General features: G+C 35.4%; 1 protein-coding gene across 22 annotated transcripts in view; it reads right to left on the bottom strand.

The window, feature by feature from the left end:
- Positions 1-17,376, bottom strand: part of NRXN1 (neurexin 1) — a 671,565-nt gene that overhangs the window by 426,102 nt on the left and 228,087 nt on the right. The gene's annotated exons all lie outside the window — the stretch shown is intronic.

Below are 17,376 nucleotides of genomic sequence, written 5' to 3'. Positions count from 1 at the left end.
CACAAATTGCTAATAATCATAAATACTGACTATTATTTATTTCACTGGTATTCATACAGAAATAACAGAGTTTGCATAAAACTAACTCTGTGATTATGATCTAAATATGAAGAGGCATAATCAAAGTTGGGAGCTCTGGTGTTCATATCCAAAGGGTGCTGCATTGAATTGTAAATTTATTGTGCATTTGGACTATTCAAAATGTTTTTCTTGCCATTTATATGTCAGCAATACATAGTCTTAAACACCTACAATTTATTCTTTGTATAAAATATTAAGTATTAAATTTAGTCAGTTAAAGCTGACTTTCTGCTCTGGCCTATGTTTATGTTTGGGTACTTTTTAAAATTATGGTTCTAACATTTATCTCAGAAAAAGCTTTCTAAATTCATCAGAGAAAACCCTGGAAGTAGGGCATTCCTTTGTCTGCGGTCCTTATCTAGCCAGTTATAAAGTATTAATCATTTCAAATTTGGCAGACTGCTAAACTAGTAAGGGAATGAATGTTCCACAGGCCCGATTATATGTCACATTTTAAAAGATCAGCAGCTTGTAGTAACAATGCCCATAACGTAGTATTTCTGTAGCAAGGATTCAGGAAGGAAAAGACAATACCACAAAGTAAAGTAACAATGCTGAATTGCTTCCCCATGCCTTACTCTTCCTCACAAAGCCTCAAGTTCCTCCCCTCTTTCCTCCTACTGATATTATAAGGAACAGGATCTCCCCAAAACCTGGAGAGCAGGGAAAATACCTCAGAGTTGGGAAATTCTATATTTACAGTTTCTAAGGTGAGCTTCTTATTGCCTTTCAACACATTAAATAGCCTTTTTAAATTGTCATGTATATATTTATTTAAGCATCGTCTACACAGATTGGATTGGGAAGGTAAACGAGGACAAATTTGGCAGTTGGTAGACCCTTGATGTCTACCCTCCATCTTTGATAAACTTACTTTTACTGAAGGTGACATAGGAAGGGTTCATGTGCCAAATATTAGACTTCATGCACAGCATACAAGACATTTCATGGCATAATCCCTCCTATTATTCCCTTGTGCATCCCAGTTGCAGCATAGGATGGACCCATAACAGCACAGATATTCCTATCTGTGAGGAGGCAACTCTAGGGAATGAAGTCTCAAAAATCAGAATAAGCTCTTCCTGTGTGGACAGAACGTCCAAGTCACACCTTTAACTTTACTTTACACCTTTAATTTTACTTCACACCTTTAACACAACTTTAACCATTATCATTAGCATGTCTAAGAGCAGCCACATGGCCACTTGGTGGAGGCACTATTGACAAAAACGTCACTCATGGAAAAGAACTGCTATTCCTGATTCTCTGTAAGAACCTGAACTCTGCTAATCCTTCAGGATTACCCTTCACAAGTTTATGATCAATGAAAAGCAACATCTTCAAAACATGAGACTTTCTACTTTTTTCAAGTAGAAAACTACTCGCTTGCACTAAACTAAAGAAACAAGTCCATTGATTAGATAAAGCTACATTTTTCCTTCTTTTCTAGATAGACCTACAGCAAAATTACAGCTAGGCCACCTTTAGAACAAATTACTGTTAAAGGTCAGAAGTTTGAAAAGAAAAAAAATCACATAAAATTTATTATTTTGCTGTCTGCTGATAAAGATCTTCTCTTCTCCCCTCTGACTAAGGAAACTCTTTATGCTACATGCAACTTTATTTCCAAGAATGTTAAAATCAGGATATGAGAGAAGCCCCTCTCTTCTTATATTTATTCTAGAGTTACCTTGTGAGAGACAGTAAATTTTCACTGACACAAATCTACTTTTAATTAGAATTTCTATTTGCATTTTAGTATTACATTTCTTCTTCATTAGTTATAGGTGCAAATGTTATTAAAAAGATTCTGATACGATCTTCATTTATATTCTACTCTATATTTAATGCCACTGAATTTCTTGTCATTCAATACACCAAATACAATGAAGTAGAATACACACTTATTTCCTTATGATTAACAAATGTGAAGGGGTTTTTTGTTTGTTTTTTGGTTTTTTTTTAACCATAGTAAGGCTAAAATGTGTCACTTGAAGATACTCCAATGTATTACAGCAGTTATTTCTGTCAAGTAAATACAATAGCAGAAGTTGGGAATTCTTCATACTACAATTCCATCTTAAAAGTTGCATAAATCAGCCTGAGATTTCACTCTATTAACTATGGAATTATGTAAGTCCACAAATGCAATCTTCTCTATACATTTTAAATATAAGTACTCTGGAATGATATCTGCTTTATATGCCAAGCTACTTAATCAGGAAATTAATAATTGAAGTATCCATCTGTTATAATACACAAAGCCCAGGTAGCTGTGTGCATTTCATTTTTGCAATTCAATCCTGTGCCACCTTTCAAAGCAATCTGCTCTATCCACTATCTTGAATAATGACACTAAACTGAAAGAAAATAGATTAAATTTTGTGCCCTGAGATATATGAATCAATCTATAAACCAGTAATAGATTATGATAGAAAGCTTTTTGAAGGAATAGTAGCATCTGTAGAGTATGAACTTAAATACTTGCCTATTTTCTTGTGGTTTACAATGAGTAACAAAGCATTCAATAAGTAGGTTTTGCTATCTCTAAGCTTACTTTTCATGAGGAATACTGCACAGATTGGAAAGAATATTTCAAAAGGCTATGATTTCACTATATGAATTTACATAACTCTGGGGAGGACAGCAAGGTTCAAAGAGATCTTAATTCCTTTTCCTACTTCTTTAAGCATAGGACTTGTTTTCACAGGTGCTTTAAGACTTTGTGAAGTAATTATAACACGTTAAATGCATAAAGAAATTTTAAAAAAACCAAACTTTATTAAGAGTGCTCATATTCCTTAAATCAGGAAGCCTGGAATACCAGAGAAATTGTCTCCTAAAAAGTAAAAAAAAAAAAAAGGTAGTAAAATGACTACTGCTCCTATTGAAGGACAGAATTAGTTAGTCTTGATTTCAGTTAAAAAACACACACCACTGAGTGCACACCTACACTTATCATGCATTTATGTATTTTTTCAAAACAAGTCTTGTAACTTCACTTGAAATTATAATTTCAGTTTTTCTTTTCTTCCTTTCTCTTTTATCCTCAGTATGATATCTAACATACTGATATCAAAGAAAAAAAAAGACACAACCCACTGACCCCATATTCTGAAGGCTCAACACATGTCAATTTCTACTTTCTTTTAAACACTTTTCCCTGTGAATGGGCCTCCCTATAATACAGCATTTTTAAATTCCATGCAGGTAACTTAAAAAAAAAAAATCTACTAATTCATATGCCCTCCTCACTCCTAAACTACGCTTTCCTAAATAGTAGTTTCCTTGTAAAATTACTTAATTAATTTTTCTCTTTTTTTGCTACCATTTACAATGTGTGTTTAAAATCACAGTATATTAAGTTGGTCTGTTGTGAACCAAAAATTGCTTTTATTTGCTATAGAGCAAAACTACCATATTTCAAGTTTAGTGATACTTTAACTGGCACCTTGATTAAATGCCTCAAAAAACTTTTGTTCTGGTAGTTCTAGTCAAAGTTTTTTTCTTAAAAAATAAATACTCAGATGTATCACACATGAGTTACTTCATTCTTCCCCTAAGCTACATAACATTAAAGGCATCTGATATGAATTTCAGGTGCAGTGGTTCAGCCAAGAAGTGACCATAAAACCACTGCAGGAATTACCTCTAGCACAACTTCAGTGATATCTCAAAGTTCCTCTAGCTGTAAAATATTTAGAATCAAAAAGTTTCAATGGAAAATGTTAAGTATTTTCTGCATAAACAGCAAGAACATGTATAGAGCACAGGATGGTACTTTCAGAAGAATTTGTACTTGTGCTGTTTTGTCCATTCAAAATAGGCAATATATAAATAGGCAATAAATAGACAATACTCTAAAATGTTGACATGAACTCCATGGGAATCTGCTAGCATTCTATCAGTTATTCTTGTAACATTTGCAGAAATGTATTATAATTTAATATTTGAAAAAAAAAAGTAATCCTGGGAAGTCTGGTGAGCCCTAAGATTTGCTTTGTATGTATTTGAGTATTCAACATTTAAAAGTCTGAAAGAAACCTCTTACAGCTTAAAAAAAAATCTACCAAAAACAGGCAGAAAGAGAGAAAGAAATTCTTCTTTACTGTCCAAAAACTTTCCTCAGTATTTATTTAATATTGTGAGAAAGAGAAAATGAGTATAAGAGAAAAAAAAATTAGTTTGAAATCTCTCTGGATCAAGATTGAAACAGAAATTCAGTATCATTATTTCAATATAGGGAACCTATCATCCACAACGTACTTTATTTTTCTCCTATATCATTCTTTCACCCTTTAGCACCTTTCAATAGACAAAGCTAAAGTTGTTAAAAATACATTATTCTTTCAGAAAAATAACCCTATTCTCTATCAATACCAGTCAAAAAGCTGATGCTCTTGCTCACATCAAATAAAATGCCATATAACAGAAAAAGTCCGACCAATTTCAATTGAGACAATCCCAATGTGACTGACACAGAATTCAACACTTCAGACTACAGAAAATAAAAATGTTGGAATGGTGATAATTTACAAATGTTCTAGCTGATCATCCCTCCTTGGCTCCAGAATTAGTGGTCAGAAAGGAGTAGAACAAACCATCTCGAGAAGTTTATTTTGCCTTACAGGGTTTTTTTTGGTTTTTTTTTTTTTGGAGAGTTATAAGTTACAGTCTCTGAATACTTTTTCTTAAGAGGACTAAACACAAACTGCAACTGCTTCATACTTCAAATGAACCTGCATTACCTACAGTAAATAAAGGAGAGTTGAAAAACCTGCTAGCAGGGACCATTACAAAATTGGAGCTTGAAGGAAAGAGAGATGACATGGTTTCAAGATACATCAAGATATGTAAAAATATACGTAAAATGTTGATATCTTAACTTCCAAGTTCACCTATTTTTTGGAAATGTTCCCACTGAAATGTGGGTTTCCTGTCTGCTGTTAACACCACAATATTCACTAGCACTGTCTATATAATTCTGAGATGAGGAACATTTCTTACAATGTCCCACTATTGTGACTTACTAAGCCCACATCACTTTGCCTACATTTAATTTGAGGCCCCATTTACTCTCAGCTTTGTAATTCTTTGTTGGGCCATTTACTTGGCAGAAATCCAGTGATTTTGCTTGGCACACTTCCATAGTAAAAAATGCATAAATAACCAAAGGCAAGTGTGGACATGCAGTATTAATATTCTTGTTCTAGTTCACAAACAAAAGTAACTCAAGAATAAAAGAAGTTAAAGCATTCATTTAACACAAGCAAATGTGTTTTTGCACTCATTCAAAGTGATCTCAGGCCAGCTGAAACTATTTTCAAATTTAGCTTAGTGTTGTCTGGGGAAAAGAAATTAGCATTAAAAATACATATGCAGAGATGTTTACTTTGGGTAAAGTAAATTGTGATTTTGTTTCAAATATGTGTTTAAAACTTAGCTTCTTAGTGATTTGAAAAACAAACCCCTAAGGAAAAAGAAAAGAATCTTATTAACCTTATTTAGACTGATGGTGGACAGTAGACAAAGCTCCATTTGATTGCTTACTTAAATTAGTCAGCATTTTAAACAACTGCTTTCTATATTGACTCAATTAGAGTCAATGTGCAAATCTAAAAGATGCTTTTTATTTCAGATAGAACTTAAAAAATTATGACTATATCAGATATTATACCAGCTGTTGAAACGTCCAAAACTCTGCAACAGGAGGAGTGCAAGGCAGAACTATCTTGTAAGTGCTGACATGAGTAGAAATTATATTGCACAGAAATAAATACCTGACATCTCTATGTTGTGCCTAACAAAAAGATGTGGGCCACAAGAATGGCAGTAAATAGCTTTTTTTCTCTCATACTAGAGAAATTTCATGAGGATTTTCAACCACACCTAGGTATTGTGGGCTGAAGCAAAGTATATTTTCATATATTTATGTCAACTAAACATGGGGAGATAATTTTTATTTCAATACTGGTCACTTTTTATGTTGGATACTAATATTGCATTGCAGCATGTGGAACTGTTTTGATAAATTATCTCAGTATGCAAATACTTACAGCCAGTGAGGAGGGGAACATTGAAGCATTAAAGCTCAATACTTACATGAACATCGCCAGGCAAAAGACAGGAGCAGTCCAGAACCTCTGTCCTCATGGTCTTGGCCATTAGTCACGCTTTTTCTAGCACTGTTATATTAGCATAGCATTACCTAAATATCAGCCCACTGCTCTATTATCAGAACAAATCTGAATTTCACACAGCATCGTGACTTCAAGGAAGGCAGACAGGCAGAGAATTCCCTACAGAGAATAAGCTGGTGCTGACTGTACTCACGCAAGAAGGCAGAATAGAAATTTTATTTTCCTGAAGACCCAAACCCTCCCTCCCACATTCTGAACACACCATCTTGGCTCCTGGCTATGCTTTGTAAGAAGTGACTGCCCCTGCTCTGTGATCAGCCAGCTTTTCTGCAAAGCCCATTGAGTCAGACCTTCCAGAGCAGGAGTGAAGCTATGCTGAGTTCCTTAATTTCAGGAAATGCATACACAAAGAATGTAATAAGCTGACACATAAATGTATCAGAACTAGGATCTAAGCAACAAAACCTGTGTAACCACTCCGGAGAAGGGAAGGAAAAAAAAAAAGAAAAAAAAAAGCCCAAACACAACTTCACAGAATTTAAGTCAGCTTCTAAGTCAGCTTCCAGCATCTCCATGACACCTCTAGACACCACCTTCATGAACAGAAACTTCTGACTTTCAGATTTTTGGATAAAACGTTTGAATTTCACATATTTTGTATGTGTATATATAATAGATTTGCATAGGAATGAGACTGTTATGAATGAATAACAAGTGAAAGTATGTATGTGAGAAAGCAGCAGCAGAACTATCAGGGTTAAAAGAATGGCCTTTCTGGTTAACAAAGAACTTTTTCAGGGAAACAATTCCCGAAACATCATTCCCAGATGCAAAATTGAGGAAAAGCTGTTTCTGTCGAGGCAAGTGCTCTGACAGGAGCACAGCACAGACGCCCCCCTCCACAGAAGCCAGCAATCTGACAACAGGAGGATGGTAGCATGCTTGCAGTCTATCACACCAGCTCATTTTCCTTCTAGTGGAACACGGAGAGACATATGGCACACGCACTTTCCCAGCAGAAAACAGGCAGCGGTTGCTGCTTGTTGTTTAAGAGCTACAGAGCCTGAAGTAAGCAAAAATCTGAAGCAAAGTAACCACCATAACAACTGCTGACTTATAAACATGAGGACAAAGCAGCAGACCAAAAACTGGTTTGTCACTGTCAGCAAAGGGAGCCCAAGAGATGCCGTGAGTGCTTCACACCCAGCACACCCTTGGCTTTGTGCTGAACACACATTCAGAATTCCAGGCCAGCCACTCAGGTGTTTTGATGGAAAAATTGATGAGAGTGTGTGAATGAATGAGTGAAATCTGTGGAGTACAACTGTGACCTGACCAAATAACTTACTTAGACATTTTGCTACTTAAAAAAACAAACAAAAAAAAAACCTGAAAAAGCAAAACGCAAACAAACAACCCCAAAAAATCACTTTTCCCCTCTCAAACGGTTGCACACTTTTGTTTAGATACTGAATTCCTTGATCAGGTTTGACTAGAAGCTAGCAAAGCCTAGGGTAAGTCTACAACAGCAGAATTCCAGTGTGTTAAACAGAAGCCAAATGGTTCTTCTGAATTAGCATCTCTGTATTTCACTGAAATGAAACAGAAATCAAGAAAATTAAAACATGATAAACATCAGTGACAATAGAACTTTAGCATGCAAAAAAATTCATGCTTCACTCTCCTTAAAAAAATGTTTGTGGTTTGTATTCAAAGTTTTGCTTCAGGCCCTCTCTCAGCTTCTCTCTGAAATAGATATTGCTTGTTTGTTTGTTTGTTTATAAATAAGTAGATTTTTAAAAGCATTCACTGCATTATATCCAGAAATCTGCTATTTATTTATTCATTTTTGTCATGCCCCAAGTACACTGGACAAAAAATGGACAGACTGAAACTTATAATTCCCAACATCATTAAAACATGAACCCTTTCACTTTTGACACATTCAATGTTACAATAATTGCAAAGTTCTGCTAAATCACAATTCCAGCACTGGATAAAGCTAGTAGAGGGCATTAAACAAAAGGATATTATTGATAAAAATAAACATCCTTTTAGGAAAAGCTAAATTAGTGAAGGATTTGGAGGGAAAGTGAGATAAATTAACTGTAATCGTTAACAAAAGCTTTGAAGGCCAAGCCATATCACTTAATTTAGAAAACCTAAACCATGAAACTGACAGTACAAATTAAGATGCTTGCAGATAGCTCTTTGTCCACAAGCAGAACATTTACAGAACATGGTAGCAGTTCAGGCCAGAGCTGTAAATACCACCAATGAATTCAAGAGTCAGCAGTCATTTTCACAGCGCTGGAAGTAGAGAAGAATTAAAGACAGCCTGGCTGGTTGGGTGGCTGAGGTTGACATAAATCTTGAGTACTACACTCTCCTGGAGCTAAGTGTTAAATCTCAACTTAGCAAGCCCTTGCGTGCTTGTGGACAATAAAGCTTCTGAGTCGTCAAGGTGCAATATTTCAGGGGTCTGCTTACAAGACCTGTTTCTTTTCCTCATCAGTATTGATTGCTCCTCCCTACATTATATCTTCAACAGACGCATTTTAAATATTAAACTAAAGTTAATTCAAATACATTAAACTTTTAGTAGGCAGCTTTTTAAAAAATAATCTATTTTTAATATAAACCAATGTGCATCCATGTCCTATTTATTGCTCCAGCTGATGGAAAAGACTTTAAATGTGGAAATCCAACTGATTCTTGTCAGCATGGTGCAATAGTGCACAAAAACGTAAAAAAAATCAGGAGCCATCTTTTCCAATCTTCCTGAGCCTCCAAACAATGCCCGATCGGTTCACTGTTGTATTCAGCAGTGACTTACATTCATCTGTACCTAAAAGTCTATTATAAAGCAGAGATCAAAGACATACAGCTATTTTGATAAACGAAGGACTGACAGGGGCCTTTCACAGATCACAGAACTACTCATAACAGCTGTAAAAAGAAATATTTTTCCATACTCTTACTCCTAATTTTTCCCTACACTTCCCTGGGGTGTTCTTTTTTCAGATAATACTTAGAGAATCAAGAAAAATTATATTAAAAAGCATCCCCCACCATTGTCACTTGCCTGAAAACATGCTTATAACTAAAAAAATACACTTTAAGTTGCCATGTAATAACTCAAAGTACAGAACGTTCTTTAGCAAAGTAGCATTTCAAAGTGTGTTATCATTCTATGCATACAAATGGCAGAGAGGCATAATGTCAAGACATGACCTTTTCAAAAGAGAAAGATGGATGCATTGAGAAATATATCTTCTCCACTTCCACATTTATTTCATATAGTCTTTCCAGATGAAGTATACACCTCTTCCAACTCAAAAATACACAGAATTTAGTGCCTCCCTTCTCACAAAAAACTATAGTTCTTTTCTTTAAATTCTATGCCAGTGACTCATTTCTCAAAATTATATCTGTGCTTACATGAACAAAATCCCCCTGACCTTCAGTTACTAAGTCAGTAATTGACAAATATCTTTAAAAAGACATCTCCATTGTAATGTTAGCAAAACTTAGCATTTTATCTGTGTTGTTTTGTTTTTTTTCCTTGAACATTGAAATGGTTCCTTACACATTAACACGTCAGCTCTGCTAGGCTTGGCAACACGAAATTTATTAATCTGCCATCCTTCAATATTGCTCTCCTGAGTCACTCAGGAGAGGACTCAGAACCCACAGATGTTTAGCAAAAGTTTTCCGAACATTTCCCAGGAGTCAGCTTGCCACAGATACTAAATACTGCCATTAAGTATCACATATTTCCTGAGAACATATATTTTTCATATCCCAAATAAATATCTGAGAGCAGAATGATAACAGAAAAAGTGAGAAGCAGATCAGCAAGTTAAAGATTGTGTGGAGAACAGAAGCAAGATTAAAAATTAATGTGAAACAAAAATAAATAGTATATCCGACAAGGCAGTACAAATGCAGAAATTGTGATTTTTTTTTTTTTTTTGGCAGATTGAGGATGTCAGAACAGCTATAGGGATTATATCAAATTTGCATTAGAATTCAAGCATGAGTTTTCTTAGAAGTAGACACTGTTTTCAGAGCATAAGGCAGACAGAAACCATAAAAATAAAAAAGGGACCAAAAAAATCCCCCAAAACAAACCAAACAACAATAAGCTAATTACAAGAAAGAAGTCTGAGAAAGTTAGAAAATTACAGCGAATAATGTTTATCCTATTTGAAAGCACACACCTTCACTGAACTCTAAATATTATTACAACATAAGAACTTTCCTCAGGTGAAGTAATTGCATAGAACCTATAGCATTAATGAATTGCCAACAAGAATGGGGAAATTTGTATAATTTTGAGGTATTTTACTCTACATTTTTCAGTTATTTCAACATTTTAACATTCCTAGTTAGAAACAGAGCTTCTTAAAATGTCCTGTTTGTGTCAGAACTTTCCACTGCTTTGGAAAAACTCCTTTTCTGTTCATTTAGGCACTTCTATTCTGCTTTCCAAAAACAGTTTCTTCCATCAAACAAAAATCCACTAATTTGCATAAAGAGCCACTCTGGAGGGATCCAGAATAGATTGTTTTGATGCATACTTACACAGTATAGCTAAATACAGTAGTGACATGCCAGTTAAAGTTATTTGGAAACCCAAAGCCAAGATGTGAACATTTGCTGGCAGAGCAATCACTGTTCCTGATATAGTTCCAAGTAATAAGTTTAGTCCCAGTTAGTACACTCATGATACAAGTTGTCCTTCATGTGCCCTCTCCTTTCAGCACTTCACTGGGTCAGGACTTAACTTCCCACAGAGCCAAATACAAGCAATGCATCATTTTAGTTTTAAACTAATACAAATAATGCACATAGTAATTAACTTCTAAAACAGACACTAGGCCCTTAGCCTTCCATTAAAAATGAGATAACCATTACTCTAGACCTCTTTTAGATTTAAATTATTTAATAAACCTGCCCATACACATTTCAATAAGTGTTGAAATTTTGGTATCACTTATAACCGCACCAGCAGTCATGGAACAACACATGCCATACTCACCACCAAACCCATGCATACCTAAAATTTGGCAAATATTTTACTCACAACCTTTTGTTAGGGTTAGTTAGTTGGGTGATTTGGTTATCTAGTTACATTTACAATAAACCATGCTAATATTTTTGACAGATTTGTCCAGTGTTCATTTGATGACACTCGTTGTTTAAAAAGCATTACAGATGCTGTGAAAGAGCTGTTTTAAGGCAGCTTTGGAAGTTCTCAAACCCTTAGAGCATCACAGGTTATTTACAACATGTACAAGGGTGAGGAGCAGAGATGTACTGAAACACTAGAGTAATCTAATTAAATTTGGCTGACTTTTTTTTTCCAGTGGGGATTTAATTTTCTCCAGACTTTTTCCCTTCCTTTTGTCATTCCTTAAATCATATTTTATTCAATTTTAATAAAGATATTAAAATTAAGACAATTTAGACATCCCAAACCATCACCACAAAAATATATTGTTCTTCCTCTTGCAGAAAGATGGGTCCTTTAAACATTCTCCCCTTTCACAGAGGAGCCCTCCTCTTCCTTGTTTAAAGTTACATCTCAGAGGTTTTGGGGAAATAATGTTTAGAACAAAATCAAATTCTGTACTTGAAAATGCACATGCAGCTTTATGAGACTTGGGAAAGACCCGAAAGTTGTAATTTTTTTATTTTTATCTTAATCCTCACAATAATGCATATGTTGATCTGCACCCCTGTCCATGAGTGTGGAAAATAGAGAACTTCAGATAAATCTCTAAAGCATAAAGGGTTTTGTAAGTTTAAATTTCTGTATTAAGCTTTATGCAAAATGCAAAAAATTATTCAAAGCTTTAGTGGAACATTGCTATTTTTAGACTAGGTCCAGTTCTCTGCATACAGAAATAAACTACTTAATCTCCAAAACATTTATTTTGCCACCATCATTACCTTCTGGCATTACCAGAAGGTCAAAGTCAGAGTGAGGTTCTGTGAAAAAAGTAAGATAATCTTTGCACTGAGGAGTTTTTGGTCTGTCAAATATGCCTGTATTAGGCCAGTGAAGTGACTCTGGCAGTGGTGCACAATTACCTATAGAATTGGCACCACTCTGGACTTATTTCCCACCCTGGATGAAGGATTTACTGCAGGCTCTGCTGCTCTGCCAACATCACAGCAATGCTTTGTACCATGAGGCCATCTCACACTGCTGGATAAACTGAGCCAATCACCTTGCTCTTCCATTTTACCTGATATTCAGAAATTGTCAGCATGGATCATGGGAAAACATATATTTCCCTGAGAACCAATGCTGACTGCCTCAGAGAAACAGCTCTCTCTTTTTAAAGTTCGTTTTTGCATAACTTTCCCTAGTGCAGCTAACATGAGGAAGTAAATGCTTAAAGGGCATCTATTTGGGCTTCATTCAAACCGCATTTATCAATTTGTTTGCAACAAAGTTAGGCACAAGCAGTATGCTCTTGACCATGTCAATGAAAGCCAGAAGAGACAGTTTTTAAAAATGCTACATTCATCATCCTATGAAATGGATAATTTCAACCCTAAAATGTCTTAGAAAACCGCTTTTCAGCAAGCCTGTTATATTAAATGGATTACGAGATTTAAAGAAAACCCCAAACAAATTAATAGCCCCCACAGAACAGATCCAGGACAGCCAAGATAATCTTATTTCAGAGAAGATGTTATCAAAAAACTGTTCTGTTGTCATACATATTGAAAAACCTCCAGAAGACACTCATGCTATAGAACAACATAGTGTTCTCGTTTATAACAAGTAACCAGAGCAAGATACATTTTAATAATGCATAAATTATCCAGGTGGTGACAGATGAAAGTCAACTAAGGCAAAAGGTTTGGAGAATGAAAAGAAAAATTTGCATATGGAAGTGACAACAATATTAGTGCAGGATTAAAGAATATTCTTTGCAATACTGGCTGAAACCTACTGTTATTTTCCAGATGTTTAAATAAATTACCAAAATTTTATTTAAAAGTATATTAACCACCACACAAAGAAAAATGTTGCATACTAGTTACAGATAACAAGGAAGGGGATTGAACTCAAAATACAGAATTCAGATTCTCAAATACAGTTTGTTCAGGCCTCACTCTCTGACTTCTGCCAGAGAAAATGATGATAGAACAACTTTCCTGGGGAGATCCTGCAGTTTCCCACACCAAAGTCTTAAAAAAGAAATAATCTACCCATCTGGCTCTTTCTAGCCATCAGGGCAAATTTTATCTCTTCAAACAGAACTACAACAATGCATTTCTTACAATCCCCTTGCAGCCTCCCAAATTTTAATTCTCACGCTTTTTTCTATGTGCTTCAACTGGCCCATCAACTCCTGCTACTTATTGTATCTCCCTCCTCTTTACTGCAAGTCTGTTAGTGCTTAATCCCACATTCCCTACTTCAGTCCCGCCCCAATGCTCTGAACTTAAAGTGATTTTATAGATACTCCACAAGGCGAGGAAAGAAAGGAACAGAATAACCTTTGGCAGCTCTCAGAATGGTGACACCACAGCTGCTGTGACCATTGTCTTTGTAGTGGTACAGATACAGCTTTGTTACCGGTGGCACAGCTTGGAAGATTTGGTTTATAACCAAAACATTTGGTAGTTTCGGTAGAACTGCACCTTCTTTTGCTCTTGGAAACACTGAGCCCACTGAACTGGCACAAAGATACAGTGAAATCAATGCAAGTGAGCACTGATTCACTGTGCAGACACATAGCAGACCAAGCCTCCTCAGTGCCACTCCTCAAGTACTTCAGGAGCAGTTTATATAATATATACATAGTACATCCTCAGATGTGAGCAGAAGTTCTTCAAATGCTATCCAGATATATCTTCTGCATGGAAAAAATATTTGGAGTCAGATGTGGACATATGGGAGATAAAGACTAACACAATATGCGTGAGACTATCAGTTCTGGCTAGTACAGAGAACCTCCTGCACAACAGAAAATTTATGTCTGTGAACTTTAGAAGTAATATGCTAAATACTTGCAGGTTTGTAGGACTGGTGATTTATTTAATTTTATTTAGCACTGAGCAAGAAAACAGTTTTTACAGTGATTCTAGTTGAACATTACATTCTGAGCAATAAGCAGGCAAGAAGAAGGCCAAAACTAACACTACATGGATTCAGTTTGGGGGAAATTCTCTTAGCACAAGTGTTGTTCCTGGACAGCCATTTCCTTTCATATTATTTATAACTACTGAAATTAGTCGAAATCTTTCACAAAATATTAATAAAATAAATTCAGACCAGTTTTTCAGCATCACATTCATTCAGGACAACATGGTTCCTTGGGTTTTTCTTCTGTACTTGCAATGAAATAATATATAAAATACATATATTATTTTTATTACAATAACATTCATTTGATGCTATTTGAATGCAGGGAAAAAAAGGTCAGGGCTTCTTAGTTTAAAGTACCTGAAGGAGCATTTGAGCTCTGCCAAGAACCAACAGAATTTTAAAAGTATAACAAACAGTTTGAATGACATATTGGAATTGAAATGTTCAATACACTTTATTCTTAGAAGCAGTTAAAAATAAAATTTATTTAAAACAGAAAGAAGAAAAGTAGCACATCTAAAAACACACACAGCCTAAAAGAATTCCCTAGAAGGAGAAATCTAAGAGATTTTTTTTTGAAAGGAGGCCTGGAGAATGAGTAAACTAAGATTGAAATCTAAGAGAAGGTACAGCTAGGACAAGAACAGTATTGGGGGAAAGAAGGAGAAATGGTTTTGTTTTATCTCCTTTGGGAAGGGAAAAATCCAGCAAAATCTATACCAGGTTATTTTGAATATGCTATTTACTTGAGGTTTCTGTTGATGTTTTATTTTGCTTTCTCAATTGTCTCACATTCCTGAGCAACGGTATACAAGATATTCCACTAAAACCTCTTCTTCGAAACTGTACTTTGTAATCCTGTACACCTCCTACCTCTTCAGCACAAGTAATTTTAACTCACAGAAAATAGTCAAGTAAAGTCAAGAAGTCAAGAAAAACAAATCAAGTTTTCTAAGGGCAAAGTCAAAACCTTTAGAACAGAAGGATGGTCGTGAAAGTGACAGTTTCTGCATAATCTCAGTTATCATACAAATATATTCTACATCTGCTTTTTCAACTAAGCCCCTCCCTAGCATGCAAAGTGTAGTCCAAGCACAGTAGCCTCCTGTATTTAGATATTTGTGGGGTTTAGGTAAACATAGTGCTAATATTAAGGCTCCTAAAGCTTTAAATATAATTCTTTGAGCAGTGGAGTTGAATACTTTTTGAGAGTTGACTCAGGAAAGACGAAGCCTGCACTAAACAGGATAATGAAACTCAGGATTTTTGATGACAGTTGACATGAAGCAGTTAGGAAATGTTTGACAACTACAGCCATTCCACGATTTAGAGGAACCATTGTAACAGCAGTCTAAACGTGGGATCCAAAAGGGACATCTTCCCATCTGCATGAAGGATTAGTCTGTCTGACCTTTCTAACAATCCCAGAAGCAGCCTATAGTAACCACTATTGCTCCTGAACACAAGGGCACCACACACTTCAAAGTCTGATGTGAGGTAGCTAATCAGAACTGAATATAGAAAAGAAGCACAGTGTCCTTTATAGCCCCACATCATCACAAGATACTAGTGGCAGACTTTTCTGTAACCATAAAACACCATGACTGTAAAAAAATTATAGCTGACTCAACAGAACTGATCCTTCAGTTCATTCATGGACTCCTGCATTTGCAGCAGGCAGATTTTTTCAAAAACCACTTTCATATAAAGAAAATTGAAAATTCATGTTAATCAAGATGACATTTGTCATTTGTTTGGAAGGCATCAGGAGCAGTTTTCAATTATATATGTATTTGAACTTCAATGTATTTACACTAACAATATGAAAGTGATACTCCTGGCATAGTTATGTTTCAGCTGAATTTAAAAGATAAAGAGCATATCCAGCCATTCTTACAGGTATCAAAACAATTTTGATCAGTTACAAAAAGCAGCTACAGTAACAACTCCTGCATATTGCATGCCAACAATAACAGCAATAATGTTAATTCTATGCAAATATCACTGAACGATGGATGAATGTTTTACTTTATCAACTCCTTTATCTTCATTATTGGATAAATATGTCAAATACATGAAATGTATCATAAGTGTGCTGGAGATGACCACAGACCTCCAGCTATGGGATGAAAAGGAAACCATAGGTGTCGTGTATAACCACGGAGAAAACTGATCTCAGCTATATGATCTCAGCTCTAACCACAGCTTCAAACTGACTGTGTATTGTGGTTCTCATGAACACAAAACAGATAATTTAAAAGGAGAAGGCACTTCTATTCTTTAACCATTTTTGTTATAAACAACTTTTTTGTAAAATGCATAGAGGTAGGAATTTTAAGTTCAACTCTCTAGTGTTGAAATTTCAACGGGAAATCCAGGGATTTTTTTAACATGTCTGAGGTCACAAAGCACCCGAGACATCCTGTTCCAGTTTGAAGGTTAGATTTTGATTCCAGAGGTGCTGTGTTGAATATTTTCTCAGTAAGTTGCATAGTATTATTTCTAGCCATGTTCCAAGAAAGCATGATAAACCTGCTCTTGTACAGAGAGTGGGTCACCTTGACCTGATTCATCTCCTATTTCACTATAATGCTAAGCAAAAAAGAGCACTTACACCTCCTCTCAAGATAAGTGAAGCTATTTACCAAATTTCCTATATAAATCTATTATTGCATTGTCTCAGAAAGCCTAAGGAACTAAGTCCTGAAACAGTGAGTGAAAGGTTTTTGCAGTTTGAATTCTCATGCTTGAGAATGCTCATGAATTCTCATGAATGCTCAAGCTTGAGCATTACTCTACAGACTAAAATCCTGATCTTCCCTCTTTATTTACAGAATAGATCAATTGAAAATGAAGAAAAAACAGGTTCATGCCATGCCTAGAATCTAAAGAAACTCAAAGTTCTGCACTAAACAAATGAAGCAGGATCCAAAATCAAAACACTCTCACACCAAATTCCTCTCCCTCTTTACATAAAACTTTAGTTACCTCCATTGGTCCCAACTACGGCAGGAAGATCTGACACAGATCCATGAGTAT

Source organism: Sturnus vulgaris, chromosome 3 (assembly GCF_052056855.1).
Source record: "Sturnus vulgaris isolate bStuVul1 chromosome 3, bStuVul1.hap1, whole genome shotgun sequence".
NCBI classification, from domain to species: domain Eukaryota; kingdom Metazoa; phylum Chordata; class Aves; order Passeriformes; family Sturnidae; genus Sturnus; species Sturnus vulgaris.
The sequence above is the reverse complement of the archived record's forward strand: the minus strand, read 5'-3'. Positions and strand labels throughout refer to the sequence as shown.